General features: G+C 40.7%; 1 long non-coding RNA gene across 1 annotated transcript in view; it reads right to left on the bottom strand.

The window, feature by feature from the left end:
- Positions 1-14241, bottom strand: part of LOC135447739 (uncharacterized) — a 53198-nt gene extending 38957 nt beyond the window's left edge. Inside the window, exon 1 of the long non-coding RNA XR_010440284.1 lies at positions 14170-14241. This is a non-coding gene — a long non-coding RNA (uncharacterized LOC135447739). The remainder of the gene's footprint in view (positions 1-14169) is intronic.
- Positions 14242-17535: the final 3294 nt, after the last annotated feature.

Here is a 17535-nt window from a genome sequence, read left to right as displayed (position 1 = left end):
CCAATACAAGGAGGGAGGGTCTGAAGAAGCAAACAAAGTTTGAAAGAGTAGTTAGAATGCCAGAGAGCTGCAAACTTAACTGCAGAACCTTGCCCCTTGCCTTGCCACTCCAAAAATATTATAATAAAACACTTCTGAGAGACCTTTCAGGTAAATAATTGCCCTGATATCAGTGAATGCTCCTTAATTGAAGTGCTGATGTGCTCCAGCACTTTACTGAAGGAAGGTTTGAATTACCATATGCAAAAATGTATAGATTAAACTCCTTAAACATGAATTGTAAGAAAACACACATTTGTAAAAAGCAATTGACATTTTACACCATTAGTAACTTCAAATTAATTTTTAGAAATCTTCCAAGCATTAAATTATATGTTATCTAATTATTGTCCTTTATTATTTGCATAAATGAATTTTCATTTTCTTGAATACAATTGCTGAGATATTCAAGGTCAGTGATGTGTTTTGTGTTCCCTGATAGAATACTAAATAATTATTGCACAGCCTACAGTGTCTGGTCTTCAGCAAAAATCTAATGTTCAGAAACACACACAAAATTATAATTGCTGTTAACCAGAAAGTCCCCAGCTTCCTCCCCTTTTCTTTTGTGTTCATAACTGCACACTGTGAAAGTGGAAATGTGCTCAGGAGCTGATTGCACCAACTGCTTGCAACTCCCTTGTCCCTAAGGAGGGCAAAAACAATCACCTGCAATATTTAGGTGCGAGTATTGTCTCAACACATTTCTTTTAAACAAAGAGGTTTGCAGGAGTTCCAGATCTGGCTGAGAAACAGGGGAAAAAAATAGGACATAGAGGGGAAAAACCAACCCAGACACTGGAGCTCAACAGACACATTCCTGCAGCTCTGGGGGCTCCAGGGTGGTTATTTGACTCCATTTCACTGCCAGAAAACGTCAATAATTTTGGCAACTTTAGGTTGAGGATACATGATGGAGAAGCATTGCCTACCTCTTTCTGGTTTTGCCTTTAACACCTACAAATCTGAAATTGTTTCAGGTAGCTTCTCTAAAAGGTAGCAAATTCCCCTGAATAGTTGCTCTGATGTTCGTATGAGTGTCTCTTGCAGGATTAGGCTTTAAATCTATAAGAACAAATTGCAGAAGAGGTTCTATTTCAGATTACATGGTCCTGCAAACACTGGACGCCCTGCTTGGCTCCCCTTTCCTACAGCATCCACCACGTGGAACATCCCTGTTAACCAAGTATTTAAAAGACACAGGACCTTAGCCTGCAAAGCAATTTAAAACTAAAGCAACAACATTTTCATTTTCTATTAATTTACCACTGTTCTTTGGTCCTTACAAAATTCTTCTGGTTCACCTTTGATAGTCATGGTCTTTTTGTGCTGTAACCTTGCTGTTATACCTATTTAAATTCACTGAATTTCATGCTAAATGACTGCTCTATAATGCTGCTTTCTTAACAGACATATATTTTACAGAATAAGTTAAACATTAATCATGGCCTAATCTTTTAATTCACTTCAAGTTCAAATTTAGTCTCCAAAATACACTCATTTTATGGAACACCTACAATTTCTGCATATCAACCACCAACATAAAGTGGGAATTATTTGAAAATATGCATTTTTCCCAGTGTAATTTTCAAATTACATTAGCACATTTTTTTCTACTACCCAAGAAGAAATAGCAGGATTGTACACATACATTTAGAAAAGAGGAAATGTAATCTAATGACTGTATTACTTCAGACCTCATTCATCAGCATTTCTGGCTATCAGCATTGAGATTATTACCTTGGCATTTTTTTTTGGCCAAGGACAAGAGTGCCAATTCTAAGTCCCTTGACAGGCATGGTCTGAAAAATAGAAAGCAATAATATCTCCTGGTAGATTTGCTGATAAAATATCTGACATAATTACATTTTTAACTGGGGGGAATCAAAATGTCTGTCATTCTAGGTCAGGATGATAGAATTTCACAAATAAGAGGAGAAGAAATTTCCATCTTAAATCTGCCATAGATGATTACATTCCATGTAAACCTCACAAAGACGTGAGAGCTGTGACTTTTTTCACCAAGGTGACCAGATCCTGAGCAGCTGCATCCCACAGCAAAGCTGGGGATGGCAGCACCAGGGGGGTTCCTGAGCTGGGGAAAAACAGAGGAGCCCCAGGATCCACTCAGAGCCAGCAGAGCCTACAGCCCATGGCCAGCAGCACACACACAAGGAAGGGGCCATGCTGGAGAAATGGGCTGAAAGCAGGAGCTTGCTGAGGATTTTAAAGTGCTCAAGTGATTTGCAGCTAGGGATCACCTTTAATAAACATTTGAGCCATGATCCATGAGCATGGACCAGTCTCAATGGTGGTTTTGTCTCCACTCTGCTCCTCTGGCCAGGCATTCCTTAGAAACCTACTGGTTAGTGAGGTAAAGGAAATAAGTTACCAACATTCCAATGATGTCTTACCTCTAAACTTCACTACAAAACACCATTCTACAGCTATTTCTACTTAGAAATATGTGGGTAGAGGACAGCATGGTATTTTTGGTAAACAAAGTTAGCTATGGGAAATATGACTGTGCCTTGTCATTGCCTGTGGCTTCCAGCTTTTGCTGATCATGAGCTGCAATCACTTAAAGATTGCTGTGAGCTATCCATACCAGAAGGATGCTCTTAGCTCCTGCTTCAGCCATCTAACCTCTGGCTGCAGCAGCTTTGGGCCAGCACTTGGACATCAATGACACTGAGAGGGCCTGAGCTTTCTCTTTTTATGTACATGCACATTAAAATGCCAATAGTGTAAACAAACTGCTCATTAAAACCCAGGCACACCCACCACAGTAAGGTCACTACAAAGGAGCAGTCAAATATATTGACCTCATCTCTGAGCTCTCCAACACCCAACTTACAAAGTATGAACTTGGGAACAGAAATATTAAAAGGAGCACAGGACAGTTTGATCTGCATGGGTCAGGAGGAGGCTGATCAGGGTTTGCATACTCATGAGCCTTCCTGCTCTGTGGATGTGCAATGTTTGAGTTTGCCTACAGAGACACATCTGCAAGATCACAGCCTGAAAGAACTTCTGGCAGTGCTGTTCTGGCTCCAAGACCCAGAGCTGGGGCTCAGCAGACGGAGGTGCTGAGCAGCAGGGGCTGTGCAAAGGTGCTGTGAGCAATCTGTGAACACGCTCTGCTGCAAACACCCTCTCCTGTAAACACAAACACCCTCTCATCCCTGCAAGCTTTAACATTCCGCAGCTTATTGGCCATAAAACTTTCTTTGGGTAGGTAATTTGTGCCCTACCAATACTGAAAAAGAATAGGACAACTTTTATAAATAAGCAGATGTTGTTCATTTTTTATTTCTCTCCTGCCAAGAACTGATTTACTGTAAATTCCCTCCATCTGGCAGGAAGCGAATCTGAATATGAATCAATCTACTCAAAAATAACTTCAAAAATTTCATGCATTCATAACAGGGCTTTTCCTGCACAATACCCTTTTCCAGTCATTCTACTCAGACAAGCAGGACTTTCAAAGCAAATCAAGACAAAATACTATCAGAGAATTTTTCATCTTGAATTTTTATTAATTCTATTGCTATAGTATGAACCTATTGTGATTTTTCTGCTGTTCATAAACTAATATTTTCAAGAAAGTAGAGTATTCAAAAAATTTGGGGCAGGAGGGAAGTAATAACTATCTATATTCAGTGCATATAAAAATAATGTGCAATAAGATTGTCTTAAAATCTAATTTTAAACATTAATTTTACAGTTTTGGCCCTTATTTTTCAAATGCTCTCACATCACTGAAAGAGGTGAGTAAATATATATATATACCATTTCTTTAACAAGAGCAGTTCAGGAATAGCAGCCAACAACAAAATAATGCTATAACTAAGGTTTAGCTGCCAGCTCTGTATAAGTTACACTTTGTACAAAGTCAGCAGAAAAAAACTTGTCTACAGAAGCCAAGAATGATGAATAGATGCCTGTCTAATGAGAAAATAGAGAAGTGAGCTAGCAAAACACCCTCCCCTAATTATCTGTAAAAGTACTAGATCTTTTTTCCAGCCAGTAACTGCAGTTAATTAGAGAAACAAGAATGTTTCTTGTTGGGAAGAACTTCAAATCAGGCTAAAATGCCTATACATAGGAAAATACCAAATCAGGGTAAAATGCCTATACATAGGAAAGTACTTAAAAACATATATAATATAGATACGTTCTCAATATTCACTTAAGATTCAATTCAACTTATATTCATATTGAAGCTTTCAGCCTCCCATTAAGGAAAACGCTAAAGGTGCCATCCATTGTGAATTGGGAAAAGCATGTGTTAAAAATTTAATAGTTTAACTTCTTATTCTTAAATCTGAGCAGCTGCTTAAGCACAATGAAGTACGGAGGCTAAAGCAATCAGCATCAAATCCTGAGCTTGAGGGGAATAATGGAGAATTGACAGGAAAGGTATTCCTGAGGACTGAGAAGTGCATCCCATTCCAAACAGAAAGAACAATATAAAAGAGAACTAAAAAAAAAAAAAAAAAAAGAAAGAAAGAAAAGGATTTAGAGGCAAGAAGAGTTGCAGAACCCAAATGGGCAACAAAAAGGAAATGCTGATGAAACGAGCAGCACTCAGAGATAGCTTTGGTATTGTGTGGGAGGAATCTGCTCCCAGCAGGAGGAGAGGCAGCAGAATGAGAGTGGATTCAGTGCAGGATGGGAGCAGGGGAGGTGATTTTCCTTCCATCATGCCCAGGCAGTGACAGGGGCTCCCAGCACAGGGCAGAGCAGAAAGCAGCACTGCAATGTGGGGAACAGAGGGACCAGGGACAAGGTGAGCACAGAACTGCAAAGCATCACACAATGTTTTTACAGATTTAAAGTCTGGAAATAAATTATTCACAGAACTCAGAAAAGACAGAAAGGGGTGAAAAGAATTAGCAATAGAAAATAACCTCCCTGCTATGCAGCAGTGGGAACTGGGATGGGTTTGTGCCTGCTCCTGCCCAGCAGAAGCAATCCTACAAGCAGCTGAGAGAGTCTCCAGGTAATTAGGATGACCCTGCTTTGAAAGGCACTTGAATTTTGTCTGCTCTAAGGACAGCAGCAAAGCAAAATACTTTGCTCAGCTGGCTTTTGGCTCCAACTCAAAAAAAGTCATTTTTACAGAGTTCACAGAATATTTACTTAGTGCATCAAAAAAGCAAAAGAAAAAAGACCAGAGTGCTCAGAAGACATAAACCATTGAGTTTATAAAATCCATCCTGTGACAATTCCTCCATGACTTTTGTTTCTCACATGTATTTTATGACATGTCTCAAAGGCCTCTACATTCATTTCTCCCAGACCACACTCTCACTCAATGAGACAGTTTATTTATCATCCTCAGCCTGCAGAGAGGCATTTCCCCCCTGGAACAATCTCCCACTGTCCAAGAGAGGCAGCAGGGCAGGGAGGTGAAGCCACACAGCTCAACTCTGGCAGCCCTCAGCACAACCAGCCCTGATCGTGGCTTTAAAGTTTTGTGCTGGAATTTCCAGGCTAATAATTGGATTAAATATAGGAATATTTGCATTTTCTTTTTGTACAGGACAGTTGGCACCCTGAGCTGCTCCTGATTTCCATGAGAAACAGTTTGTACTTTCTCACTCCAGTTTCATCAGCTGTTCGCCTCATCCCTGATTCACCTGTAGTTTTCAAATATTTTGTTCATTAAAGTCTAAGAAAAGCAAAACAAAAAATCCACCCATGAAAAGTGGCAAAATGGAATGGCCTCTCCCATTAGTATCTGTATGCAGCAAAAATAAGCACGCTACAAAATCTCTCATGAACTAAGTAATGGGGATATTTTCATTTAATTATTTCATTAGTGTAATATAGGGTTTATTACAAGTACTTTAAAAATTACTGCATTTCACCTAGAGGTTTTATGTGTGCAAAATGGACTAATTACTTATTAGCTTTTTGTGTAATTGAAGACATTATATAACTTTAGAGGAAAATTCAGGGATAAACTAATCTAAATTGCAAACCACATCATTAAATAAGCTCCTTAAAATGCAGCATAAATTCTGATTGTTCAAATGAGAGCACTGTATAAAAGTCATGACCTTAACAACCAGATAGGCTGCTCCTTTCATCATTTCATTTGCCTTACATGATACTCTGAAAAAAACTTTAAATCTATTTGGATTATAATGAGAGTAGTCCAGATTAGGCAGAATTTTTCACTAAAAAAAATACAAATAAGAGAAGTGTGAACAGAAACCAACTAATGTAGCATTGTCTAGTTACACTAAGTTTCTAGAAGGAAAATAAAAACTATATTTTAATATAAACTTTATAGCAAAAGGATACTGTTATGTTTTATAAATCATAATAGTAATTTGGTAAAGTAATCCTAAAGATCCCTAAAATCTGAAGCTGAAGAGCAATTTTCCTTGTAAAACAGGGCAAGTACATTCAATCTGCTCATATACTTACCCAATTTAAAGATTGCTCTAGTCAGTTAAAAATAATATCAGAATTCTAAACATCTAGATGCAGCTGTGGCCACACTGAACTACAAACACCATGAAGCAGATGTGGGTTATTTATTCTGGAATGCAATTCAGCACAGTTATACTTGTGTGGTGCAGCCCCATATGGCACCATTGTTTTTCCCTGTACATTTCCTCTGCATTTTCAAGCAGACAGCCAAGCTCTCTTATCCTTGCTCTTCTCTTAGTCCTTGAACACCTTCAATTTCCTCAGTTGCGCTGCAAGACCTCTGAATCCCTGCCAACAACTTACAGAACAGTGAAATGCTAAACCCTCGCTGATTTTGATTAAGTTTCTCACTAGCAAGAGGAGCTCAGACATGGTAACCACACTCAAATGTGCCATGTTTGAAAAACACTCATCACTCCAGGGCAACACTTCTTCCCAAAACAACTGGAAAAGAGTTTGGCTGTGATAGTCCACACCTTCAAAAAGCCAAAACAGGATTTGGGAGAGGCAGTTTTACTTCTATTCCTGTGGCTGCTGTGTAACCTGAATTTACACTTCCCACTCCAGCCAAGATCCCTCATCCCCTTCAGCTGGCAGAGCTGTTGATATTATCAGAGGCTCTCAAATTGTAACTCTTCTACAAGATACAAGCTACAATGTCAAGATAAGCATTTTTGGGTTTTAGCACATTCACACAAATTAAAAATAAAACCATAGAAAAGATTGTAAAATAGGGAGCTTTAATTAGTGCTCCAAAATTTTCCTTCCAGGCAGTAAAATATCCCCAGCTCTTGCAGCAGCTCACACATCAATTGCCCTGTTGCTTTGCTGAACAGGAAAACTTGCACAACTTAATCTCCAGATACATCAGAGGGTAACACTTTGAATCCAAGGAAATTTTAAGGTGTTTAACACTCACAGGTCATTCCTTCCTATTTAAATCAAGCATTTCCTGGTCATTCCTCTCTCATCATTTCACAGGGGGCACACGCAGCCCTTACACATTTTACATTTACTGAAAAAGCTGAAAACCCCAAGTTCTGTTTCACTACCAGCCCTCAGGAGTTTGGAAGTTAATTTAAGGTGAGATATGCAAGGGGTAGAGTGAGGAACAAGAAGGGAATTAAAAAGCACAGCACATTCAAGGAGCAGGTTGTTACACAGACCAGCTGTGCATACAATTGAATATCAGCATTTTAAAAGACAAATTTAAACTAGGAAATTGTTGAAGTAATAAAATAAAAGCTTTAAGATCTGGTACTGTACAATCAATTTCAAAATGTTTAATCCCCTCCATTATTAATGTTAATTGCACAGTTCTGTGTGCTCTGGAAGAATCACTGTCCTTCAGAGTGGGGTTTCAGACAATGCAATTGATTCTCCTTCCCCAGGAACTCATTTCTGTATTCCTGACAATGCACTATAGGAGCACCACATTTTTTTCTGCCTCTCACTCTCCATAACTAACTCTTCACCCAGCCCACTAAAATACAGGGCAGGAATTTGGGTCTCATCAATACCTAAATAATAGATGAAGCTGATTTTGAGTAATACCATTCTGAGCATCTCAACAATCAGGACCACAAGTCTGCATGAGGAAGAGATTCATGAGTCCAGAAGCCTTTTCTGATGTACTCCCTTATAAATTCTTCTGTGAGCAAGAAAATGTCTAAAGGCCTGGAGAAAAGTCTTTCTCCAAGGCAGGACTGAAGTGGCACAAGAAGATCACACAGAATGGGGATATGTGACAGAAGGAAAACAGGATGTCACAACTTTTTCTTCCTTACAAATAGAGCTAGGGGAAACACAAAGATGTCTTACTATAATAATACAGCATAAATTCGGATTGTTCAAATGAGAGCACTGTATAAAAGTCATGACCTTAACAGCCAGATAGGCTGTTCCTTTCATCATTTCATTTGCCTTACATGATACTCTGAAAAAAATTTACAATCTACTTGGATTATGATGAGACTAGTCTAGATTAGGCAGCATTTTTCACTAAAAAAAAATACAAATAAGAAAAGTGTGAACAGAAACCAAATATTGTAGTGTTGTCTAGTTACACTGAGTTTCCAGAAGAAAAATACAAACTACATTTTAATAGAAACTTTATTGCAAAATATTATGTTTTATAAATTATGATAGTAACTTGATAAAGTAATCTTAATGTATATTCCCAAAATTTAGGGATATTTCAGCTACCCTCCAATAGCTGGAACTATGGTTTCTTCATGTAGCAGCATGAGTAGCAAGAACCACTGTGATAAATCTATCAAATTCCTGATAGCTTTGCAAACAGATCTGTCATGCAAACATAACAGGTTTGCCTCAGCTTCATTATAAATTCACCTTTTAATAAGACTGGAATTCTAGTGAAGTAGGCAGATGCATCTAGAGTAGGAAACTTAAATATCAGATTATTTAAATACTTGTAGTCTTAATTTTAAATTTCATTAGCTAAGCAGGTCTTTTTATGAAAACATTAAATATAATGCTGCACCACCAAAGAACGCAACATATTGGCCTTTTATTTGGACAAATGGATAATTTCATGGTCAGAGATTGTAAACATTGTTTTATCCCCTTGCAGAACTGCCACTGAAAGGCCTAAAGGAACATTTTACATAATTGAGGGAAAAAAAGGCAAAGTGAAAATTGGATGCACATGGAAAAGTGAAAGAACCAAAATAAAAAGCACTTCCTAACAAGACAAACAAAGAAAAACTTTCCATTTCAATAATTTTCTGTGTTATTTTCAATGTTTGGTAAGCATATATCAGACCCAAGCCTGATGTTCCTGTTATCAGTATCATAAGTGACAAAATTTAGGAGGAAATGCTCTCCTACATTGCCCAGACACTACAAGGGGTGTGATTTCTCTCTAGCTGTTTGTTACCTGTTCTATCTGGTTTTACAGAGGAAAACTCAATGCATGTATAATGGCACATTACCCATCAGAGCACCTCACAGCCACACTTCACCACAGCTCTAGTGCCAGTACTCCAATTAAAAATAAGGGGAATATCTTGCAATTAGACTGTGTTTTCTTTGCAATCATGCCAAACATGCCTTGCAATGCATTTAAACAGACTGCATTGCAGTTGCTCTTGAAAATACAAATGCTTCCAAATACAAACTATCACTGAAAAACATACAAATAGGGAAAAATATCATAGAAATAAAGACAAGGTTCAAAACCTAACAAAGAAAACAAGAATTCCTCTTGCAAATACATGAAGAGGCAAGAAGTACAAGTATTTTTACATACAAGCAGGACAACTTTACCTTGTACTGATCTTAAAAGATAAAAGCAGACCAGTGAAAGTATAGGGGGAAAAACACACTTTAATTAAATTCAGCCTTCATGAAGGGTGACTGAATTTAGCCAAAGTCAGGGAGAGCACACCATGTGCATTCTTTATCCAAAATTATTTCTTCTTTCCTCATATCCATCCATAACACAGATGAAATCCTCATAGGATAAAATACCCCTCAGGCCTAAAGAAGCAAATGTCATCTCAAGTAATTTTCCTAACATGGGACAGTTTCAGAATCTTCTCCTTACACAGAATCCTGGCTGTGTTTCTCAAGTGCCACCCTTCCCTCAGAGAGGTCTGTGAGGGTTCATTAACACTTGCAGACAGTGTGAACCATTCACAGTCAAAAAATTCAAAATGTATTTTCTGTGTATCTACCTGTCATTCCTTCTATGCACTTGATGTGTGCATTCATTCCTACTATGATGTTAATCCACCAGCATACAGCCCAAGTGAAATCTTGAACAGAATTCCAACAAAAAATCAGCATTATTTCCCAAATAATACTGAATATTACAGTTTTACAGCTCCAGGATTGCTCATACTTGTAAGAGTGTGTCTGTTTTGGGGATGGTGGAAATAAACAGAAAATTAATACTGAAATCTACAATTATTCACTATACACACATATTTTAATTGGAAATATGTTTCTCTCATGAATAACAAGTAGTTTTCTTCCCCATCATAGTTTCTCCAAGCTAGCACAGAAAGAGGGTTCACTTATAAGATCCTTAAATCTTCCAAATGAAGTGGTGTCCAAGAGTATGTTTCAGTATGTCTGAAACATGGGTTTGAATAAAGAAATGCACAATTTTCAGGGCTGCATTGAAACAGAATATCTAATGCTGAGTTTAGAGAGAAACTGCAGGCAGAAATCTCAGAGGAGAATGAAGAAAATGACTGGACTGTGGAAGAGCAAAACTAATAATATTGAGCAACTTTACCTATGTCTAGAGTTAGCTGAAGATTTATTTTAAACTGTGTGGTTGCCTTATTTCTCATGTGAGGCAGAATTATGAGCGCTTTATTGTTTTGCTACATAAACCATCTCTGCAACTTTAATATTCAATGCTGAATTGCAGCATCAGTGAAGTGGTCCCTGGAGACAAAGAAACATCCATCTGCCCCTTTCCCACCAGAGAGAGGACAGAACACACAGATAAACTGAATCATTGATAGGATCAGTGATAGGATCAGAGAAGGCTGTGAGCCCTCACCAGGTAAAGGCTTTCAGGAGAAAGACACAAGCTCAGAGATGATGGGGTGAGCCAGGAAGGACCAGCACCTCAAAACTCTCCACACCAGCAGCTCTGGAACCACCACACCTGAGCATAAAGCACCCAAGAGATGCTTTAAGCTGTTAAAACCCGTGAAATTACACCTGCTAAAAGAATGAGGCTGCTGCTCATCCTTTCTTCCATGCAGGTCCCACAGTGAGGGTACATGGCCCAGGTGTGTTCAGAGCAGCAGGCAAACCTGCTTCTCACAGGGAGCAAAATCTGCTCTGGTCTCCCTGTGCCAGGCACACTGGGTTTGCTGCCAGACCCTGCTGGCAGGAGAGGAGCAGATATTCTGCTAGCATGGCAGGAACACAGAGCTCTGCCCACAGCACAGAAAATTGAGTAGCTTTGTTGGAAAGACACTGTTACATAGCAAATACCACAAATGTGCTCCATGCAGGCAGCTGGCATTGTTAATTTATAGCCTTTTATGAGCTCTAGAAACACAGGGTACCAGGGTGAATTCAGTAGTGAAATGGCTGCCATCCAGGTAATTTTCATGCCCGCAATTCCATACAAACTCTTGTGCTTTGGCCACTTTTTTAATCATTTTGATGCCATCTCTTCTAGAGCACCATGTTCCACACCAGCTCAGGTTTGTCCCCTTGCCTAATCAGGGCAATCACGATGTAGGGATCTCTCTGCACAGATCATGTTATGGATATTTCTGACTGTGTGAGGGTGCACCATGCTGGGCCAGCTCAGCTAATTCCACGATAAGCCTCATTCCAGAGCTGGAGGCACAACTACCCTGAGGTAGCACACTGGGTGTGCTGGATACACTGCCCTGCTGCCAGGGCCTGAGCCAGCACCTCTGCATGAGCCTGGACATGGCTCCCTGCACCTGGCAAACATCCCAGGGCTATTTTAGGGATGATTCTGAGCAGGCACACAGCACAGAAATCCCCAAACTGATGGCGTGCCTGTCACCATCAAAAAGCTATGCCAAATCTTGGTGCTCTCGCCTTACCAGCATTACCATAGGTGAGTTCTGTGAAAAAACTCCCCAAAGTCAGAGAAAGTCTCAGATAAAGTGGTAAATTCTGGCTAGCTGTTGTCATCTTATTGCAAAAGTTCCATACCTTCTTGGTGATTTCTCATGGGCAGCGCTTCACAGCGCTGACTCCTCCTTCTTCACAGCACAGCCAACAAACCCCAGCTCTCTCACTCTTTTATAGCACTCATCCTGACTGGACACAGCTGTGGCCTGTTAAGGGCAGGCCTGTTCCTAATCTTTAGTAATTAGCACAGCTGCAACTCCTCAGGGGTGAGATTGCCTTCTGCACTATTCTCTTACATTCTATCCCCCCACAGCTAGCCAGGTATGGTCACTGTGCAATGTGTAATAAATGTATAAAGCTTCATGAACCAGGAAGTCACTCTGATTTCAGACCTATTTGACTGAAATAAATTCTAGTTGTTGCAACACTTCTACTCACAGAATACCAGAACAGTGTTTTTCCTTAAAGAGAGCACATAAAAGACTTGCAGATAAAAATCAAGGGGTTTTTTTGCATAGATCCTTGCTCATTTTAAAAGTGAATATCTTGTATCAAAAGATACTGCATACTTTCCACTTCTTCACCATTCCTTTGCAAACTTACAAAAAGTAGTTTGCTGCAGCCCACCTTTTGATGCTTTGTGCACTTGCTTTATGACCTTGGGCTGCACAGCTGTTATACATGAACACCACTTTCATATTTTTCTCAGCTAGTGCTGTTCCTCGTATTATTGCTGTAGGCTGCTTTTATGGATGGGGTTGGGGACAAATACAGTGATAGGTGAAGTGATTTTCCACATTGACTTTACCGTGGAAAGGATTATCTGTAGCAATTAATTTTTTCTTCCAATAACACATGGATGTCCCAATGAGACAGGAAAAGTAGGTCGACTCATTATCCCAGCTGCACTGACTCAGCAGCACTCCAACCATTTTCCTAGAACTAAACCAGGCAGTGCACAGAGAAACACATACAAATTAGGGTAGAAATATCAACATTGCATAGGTCAGCAAAACTATGTGGTGTTTAGATTAAAGCCATGCATATTCAGAAATACTGGGATCTTCAAGCTGCATGTAAAAACTCAGAGCACAGCTTTGAAGTCCTCACTTCCCTTTCTGTGTCCTGATGTCAGAGTCCATTAGCAGCTCTGCACTGGCAGCTCTGGGAACCAAAGGATTCCAGCTGCAGGCAGTGGCAGCCAGAGCTTCCCTGTGCTGCTCCTGCCAGCCCTGGCTGGGTTGGGAATACCACCTGTCTGCATCACAAGGTATTTCAGTCTCCCTCACCAACCCACCAGCTCCTCAGCTGAGGCTGACAGCACAATGCTGCAGGGGAGGCCTTTGAGCTAACAGACAGTGGCAAATGTAATCATTCAAATTGCCTTCAGCTGGATTTCACACCAGATGTGAAAAAATGGCCCAATGAAAAGCACTAAAGAGCAATGAAATTTGAAACCCCTAGAAACCCTTCTCTTATTTTCTTGACGACTCTCCAAATTATTTTCTATGGAGTGCTATATTGCCTCTTAAACTCCTCAATTTAAAACCAATTTTATCATGAGGCTATCACTACTCACAATCTGAAAGGAAAGCTGGTGCAGAGCCATAGAATCCTTAAGGTTGGAAAAGGCCTCTCCGACCACCCAGTCCAACCATTAGCCCAGCAGCACTGTGGTCACCATTAACCACATCGTACAGCTTTTGAGCACTTCCAGCCACACTGATTCCACCATTACCCTGGGCAGCTTCTTCCCATGACTGACCATCTTTTCAGAGAAGAAATTTTTCTTAACTGCCAATCTAAACCTCCTCTATCCAAGTATCCAGGAGCCACACCAGCACTTGCTGAGCTGTGAAAGAGGCCACCCCACACTCACAACCACCTCAGGTTTCCAGCTCAAGTTCTGGCTTCCCACAGCAGATTCTCAGCCATCCAGAGCCTTAAAATTATTTACTCTTGGTAAAATAATAAAGTAACTGCTCAAGCTGGTACTTCTAAGGAGGGATCCTGTTGTCATTATATTACAAGAGTTCTATTACCATTACACTGCAAGGGTTCCATATTGCTAAAGTTTCATACCTCCTTGATGTTTCTTGTAGGCAGCTCCTCTGGGCACTGACTCTTCCTTGTCCTCACAGCAGCCAACTGACTCCAGTTCCCACCAATCCACTCTTTTATAACTCTTCTTATTGGCTACAGCTGTGGCCTGTTAACATCAGGCCTGCTCCTAACCTTTAATAATTAACCCAGCTGCAACTCTTTAGGGGATAAGATTATTTTCTATACTACCTTTATTTACTTATATTCTATCCCCCTACAGGATCCTGAATGAAGCAACCCCTGGGCTTTTATCTCCTGGCAGTCCCAGCACAGGAGCCTCAGGTCACACGAGCCACAGGTGTCCCTTGTTAGCCACAGGAGGCAATTCCAGCCTCTGCCCTGGGCTCCACCCAGAGTCACCTGCACTGGGAGCATCCCTCAGCACCTGGTGCACACTGAGACAGGCTCCCCTGCCCCTGGCACTGCTCACCCAGGAGAAGAACTCAACTCCAACCTGCCTCCAGCCTCCTCTGGGCATTGTACAAGTGAGAAGGTTCCCCCAACACTCCTTTTCAACCACCCCAGCTCCCTCAGCTGCTCCAGAACTTCCCCAGCTCTGTTGCCTTCCCTGGATGAGCTCCAGCCCCTCAAGGTTTTCCTGAAGTGAGAGACCCAGAACTAAACTCAGGAGATAAAGTGCACCCTTCCAGATGAGTTCCTGGTCAGTCAGAAGCAGGTTAGTTCTCATTACTCTGCAACTCTGAAATCCTCTTTCCTGTTTTGTAGCACTCTAATTTGTAGTAACACAAAAAAATTCCCTGTATATCCTCGAGTTCCTTCACTGTTCCTGTTTTCTATCAAATAGAAAACAAGATCTTCTTCAGCCTTCCTAAAAGGTAAAAATGTGGTTCTGGAAGGAATTCAAGTTTTGAATTTGAACCACTGTGACATGGTTACAAAGCTCTAGCATCAGGTGTGTTGGAGCACTGGGATAGATTTTGGAAAACATATGGCCCAGTTCTTAATGTTGAACTCTCAGTTCCCTAAGCTTTCCAAAGGAGCTCAGAGCAACAGTACCTAAATTCTTAAATTCCTCTGGAAGTCACACCTGAATTCCCAAAGGAATCTACTAATATGCTGTATAGACTACCAAATAACAGGAAAAGTAGCTACAGAGATGGAAGGTTTAATATGGTGTCTCTGAATTGTGGAGGTGCTCCACTCTTTCCTCTGAAATTCCAGATGCAATTTCACTGTCTCAAATAAAAAAGAATGAGAAGCTGTAACTTTTCATTACTACATAAGCACATCATCCCTCAGAGCTATTAAAAAAGACATTCTACCACTTTTAATTTCCATTTGTTACTGTTTTACTTCTCCATCTCAGTATCTTTTAAGTACAGTGACTCACATTGAGTTTTCAGTGTTGATGAGCAAAACTGTAAAACTGTTTTGAAGACCAAGGAGCAGTTTTTCTTGTGCAAATATCATTAACCACTGAATGCAAGAGATAAAAAAGCTGTTATTAAAAGAGCCGAAGTGCAACAAACTAGCCCAGTGAGGACAGGGCATAATATCCAGTAACCATATTGCTCATCTGAATAGTGCATGATGACTTTTCAATCACACAGAACTTCTGATTTTCTTTGTCACCACGTTTTCAAGAGAAAATATTTGAGTGGACAAACTGAGGAAAGCACTCATACCAGAAACTCCAGTACAGTTTATTCTTCCCTTCGATGTGCATTGCCTGGCACAGAGCTGCTGATGATGTGTAGTCGCACCCAGCAATGTGGGTGACATCTGCTGAGCACTCAGCATCACTCTGGGCATGCAAAGCTGCTGCTCCCACTCTGTGGCTCCCCAGGAAAAGGGGCAGAGGCAAGGAAGCAGCTTAGAGGGTTTTCAGTAGGTAAGAACTGACTCACCCTAAGTAGCATAAAACCTCATCATCATCCCTGCATCTTTGAATCAGGCTGTCAGGAGAAAGAGAGGCATCCTACAGCTCCTGGCATCAGCAGAATCCAGAAGAAATTGAACAAAGCAACTCAGGATTTTCTGAATTTCTGCAGAGGAGCAGCAACTCACAGAGGTTTGAACTATGAGCATTCATGGCAACTGAGAAAAGGAGCAGGTCACAGCAGCTGGGGCTCCCTGTGGGCTGGAGTCTGCCAGAGCCTGAGATGTGGCTAACAGGAACAAACTGAGAGGAGTGCCTGATCAGCTGGTGACCTTGAGCAGCCACAGCTACAGCATGACAGGAATCTCATGCTGAAACAAAGACAAATGCAGTGTCCTGTGCTGAGGATGGAAAATCCATCAGTACAGGCTGGGGGGCAAACAGCTGCTGAGCAATTATGCAAAATCACAGAAGGTTTGGGGATGGAAGGAACACCCTCCACAGGGGGTTTAACCCCCCACCATGGGCAAGGACACCTTCCACTAGAGCAGGCTGTTCAAAGCCTCAATCAGCCTGGTCTTGAAGACAGGAATGGGGAGTCCGCAACCCTTCTGGGCAACATCTTCCAGTGCCTCATACCCTTAGAGGAAAAAATTTTGTGCTAATATTTAATCTAAATCCTCTCCCCTTCCGCTTAAGGCCATCTCCCCTTGTCCTTGTTAAAAATCCAGCTCTGCTATGGCCCCTTTAGATGCTGGAAGGTGCTCTAAGGTGTCCCCAGAGCCTTCTCCTCTCCCCCTGACTCTGAGCCTGTCTGCACCACAGAGGTGCTTCAGCCCATCTGAGTGGCTCCTCTGGAATCAGGTTCATTTCCTGCGTTGGGTGCCCCAGACCTGGACATTTATCAACTTAAAGGATTCTAAAAAGTGATACATGATAGCCAAGAGCTGAACATCCATAACATTTCATAAATAAACAGATTTTAAGTGAAGCAAAATTGAACTTTTGAAGGGTCAAATCGTGGTACGCTCATTGGTTTTAGCTACATAAAATGGTTTGGCTTCAAACTTTCTGCTTAGAAAGCTGCTTCTGTAAAAATGGCAGAGGAAAAACCAATCAGTTCATACATTATAGATGGCCTGTCTGAGCAGTGGATGCACTACAAAGTAGGTTTGTTGCTTAAGAAAACTCTAATCCCACAAAGTATTTAGGAAAATTAAAGACTCTCTCTCTCTCTCTCTCTTTTTGTGCTAGGGAAAATTAGGGCCAGCATCACAAAGTGCAGTGACTTTATCAGGTGCTATTAGTGAAAATTCCCCACATCAAAAGAGAATTCCATGCTAAGTTTCAAGCACATTTCAGGCATGCTTTAGCTAAGCACTCAGCCCACACAAGCTCACCTTCTTACAGGTTTTTATAAAAGCTCATGGGAATTTAAGGAATAATCTTTAGCGGGTTCTTTATCATTTCTCCTCTAGAGATATGTCAGGATTAAAGCATGTTCA

This window comes from Zonotrichia leucophrys, chromosome 4A, assembly GCF_028769735.1.
Source record: "Zonotrichia leucophrys gambelii isolate GWCS_2022_RI chromosome 4A, RI_Zleu_2.0, whole genome shotgun sequence".
Classification (NCBI taxonomy): domain Eukaryota; kingdom Metazoa; phylum Chordata; class Aves; order Passeriformes; family Passerellidae; genus Zonotrichia; species Zonotrichia leucophrys.
Note: the sequence above shows the minus strand (reverse complement) of the source record. Positions and strands in the feature narration are given on the sequence as shown.